Source organism: Myotis brandtii, unplaced genomic scaffold (genome assembly GCF_000412655.1).
Source record: "Myotis brandtii unplaced genomic scaffold, ASM41265v1 scaffold7581, whole genome shotgun sequence".
Lineage (NCBI taxonomy): Eukaryota > Metazoa > Chordata > Mammalia > Chiroptera > Vespertilionidae > Myotis > Myotis brandtii.
Genome location: NW_005371029.1, coordinates 5,329 through 8,166, shown reverse-complemented (window position 1 = coordinate 8,166; position 2,838 = coordinate 5,329). Strand labels below are relative to the sequence as shown.

General features: G+C 34.1%; 1 protein-coding gene across 1 annotated transcript in view; it reads right to left on the bottom strand.

Annotated features, from left to right (window-relative positions):
• LOC102255969 (cell surface glycoprotein CD200 receptor 1) overlaps positions 1-2,838 on the bottom strand; it is a gene marked incomplete at both ends in the record, with an annotated part of 25,667 nt that overhangs the window by 17,927 nt on the left and 4,902 nt on the right. The gene's annotated exons all lie outside the window — the stretch shown is intronic.

Genomic DNA, 2,838 nt, shown 5'->3' with positions numbered 1-2,838 from the left:
TTATATTTTTGATATTTATTTTATATATTTAAATGCCATTTAACAAAGAAAAATCAACCAAAAAAATGAGTTCACGTGTCACCTCTGACACGCGTGTCATAGGTTCGCCATCACTGTTCTAACTCAATGACTGCCCATCAGCAGATGAGTGGATTAGAAAACTGTAGTACATCTACACAATGGAATACTATGCTGCTGTAAAAAAGAAGGAATTCTTACCATTTGCAACAGCATGGATGGAACTGGAGAGCATTATGCTAAGAGAAATAAGACAGTCAGTGAAAGATAAATACCACATGATCTCACTCATTTGTGGAATATAACAAACTAAGTGATTCTTTATGTTTGTGATTGTTTCACATTATTAGCAGTGCCTGGACCAGAAAGGTCATCAGTTGAAAACAGGCATTGACAAAAAAACTATTCATTTCTGTAGATACTTCTAAATTCTGAAATTGAGCTGTATGTTAATAAACACTGATTGTATAATCAGTCAAGGTGTGTATACATTTTTGGGATGCACTGTATATATAACATATTAAACCTAATCCAAAGATTAACTCATTTTCTCCTATACTAGTATTATGTATTATTAGATAAACAGTATGTATTATATATGTGAAAACATTTTTAAGTATTTTGAAATTAATTCAGATGTTTTGATATCCATGGGGAAAAAAAAAGAAAACTCATTTCTCAACTAAAAGACAATGACAATGAATCTTTTGGTCAGAGACTATTATATTTATTTTATATCTCCTGCTTCCTGGGGTAGAAAATGGAATAACTAATTATGTGGTTGTTTCCTTCTAAGGTTTGATGAGAGAGATTAAATCAGTAATATCAAATCTAAAAGCCCATCCCTAAGGGTGACACTTCAGGCAAAAATAAATATGGAAAGTAAATGGTATTAAAAATAATAAGATGGCATTCAGTTTGAGTAAGCTGGAAAAATTTTAAGTTTTATATTTTTATGTGGAGAATCAGAAAGTCAGAAAAACTAACAGATTCTTCTTTCCTTCCTTCTCAGTTATACAGACTTCCAAAGAATTCAACTATAAACTTGTCTCACAGATTTTGTTGCCATATAATCACTCTAATAATGAGGATTCAATATACAAGTTGACTCTTTTTCTCCATCTTTTAAAGTAAAAATTGATTCCTGCATCCTACAAGTATTTTCCAACATGGAATCTCACATTTTCCCCATAAATTGACATAATGCGTCCATGACTGGAAGGGGTTTGCTAGGTATACCTGTTACAGCTCACCTGTAACAATGATGCCCGTAATTTCATCATTTTTAACATGAACTGTATGGTGGGGAGTTATACATTGTTTCAATAAATTTTTTTATTCACAAAATTTTTATGTGAATAAAGCTTGCTTGTGCTAAACTGCATTTATCTCTCTCCTCTGTTGGTGTCACCTGCCTTTTCTGTGAAGTACTCAAGCCTTTGAATTTCACAGCCAAATAAAGATCACTTAACTAGATGAGGAAGAGGGGGGATTTAAAGCAGATCTGAAAGGCAGTTAAATATTAAATTTAAAGAAACATTTCTTTCAGTCCCAAATCTGGTTATCTGAAATGCCACAATGTACAATGTTTCTTACCTAACACTTGGCTTGTTGGGAAACACTAGAGTTAGATGTGGGTAAGCTACATGTGCACAAGGGAAAGATGCTGAAGATAAAACCAGAAAGAAAAGAGACTGGTGAGGAGGCAAGTTTGAAGGCTTCTTAATTTCTCAGGAGTTTGAACTTTAGCTTATAAACATTATAAGGCTTTAATGTTTTTTGCCTAATATTTATCTTCAAGATCAGATTCTATTTGTTTAAAGAAAGTACTAGGTAATCATATAAACATGTGAATTTTAACAGGGCCAAGTACCCAAAGTATTAACTCAAATGGCGAGGAATCTAAGCATAGTAAGTATTCTGTGTTCTTTCACCTTCCTCCATGCTATAACTTTAAATCAATCACCCTTCTCCTTTATAATGGTAGTTCTTATGGAAATTCTATAATTTTATCTTTTCTCTACCATTCTTTTTTTCTGTTTATGCCTGTAATGATAATTAACAATAGCTAGCTACTCCCTCACACTCAGTGGGTTTGGCACCTGTCAAATACTACTATTCTCCATACACTCCTGTGATCAGCTAGGGTGATTTCACCTTCTACTGCATTGAAGAGAGAGAGGGTAGATTCCAGAACCAGCAGTCATATCCCATCTTTTCTGGATCCTTTGTCTACAAATATCTTCCAGTCTCACCCAGCTACCATCCCCTAGTTTAAGTCCCCATTACCATTCATCTAGAATCTAGCATGTCAAACTCGCAGCCCACAGCCACATGCAGCCCACAACGTGTAAGTTTGCGGCCCAATATAACGGTATGTAAGAAACGTTTTAATAAAAATTTGGAGACTTAATTTTTACAATATCCTGTTATGTATAATTATTAATAATGAAATACAATGTTTACGAATGACTGATTACTATAATTATGTTGCATTCATTTCCCTATGAGCCTTACGCGCAGGCGCACCAGTTCTCTCCACTAATACTAGCAGTGAATATTTTAGCAGCCCATTGCCACATCATTAGTCTTTCTTGGACTGACTTGTTTGGTGTGGGCAGCAGGAAATATTTCACTTTCAGAGAACAAGAAAAGTACATTTATTTGCATTACGCTTATTAATTTGTGCAGTTATTCCATGTCTAGTAAGTTAATGTTCAAGAAAAAACATTAATTTTTATTAAAATGTTCTATTATTTTATGTTAATGACTAGGGGCCTGGTGCATGAAGATTCGTGCATGGGGGGGGGTCAGGAGGTG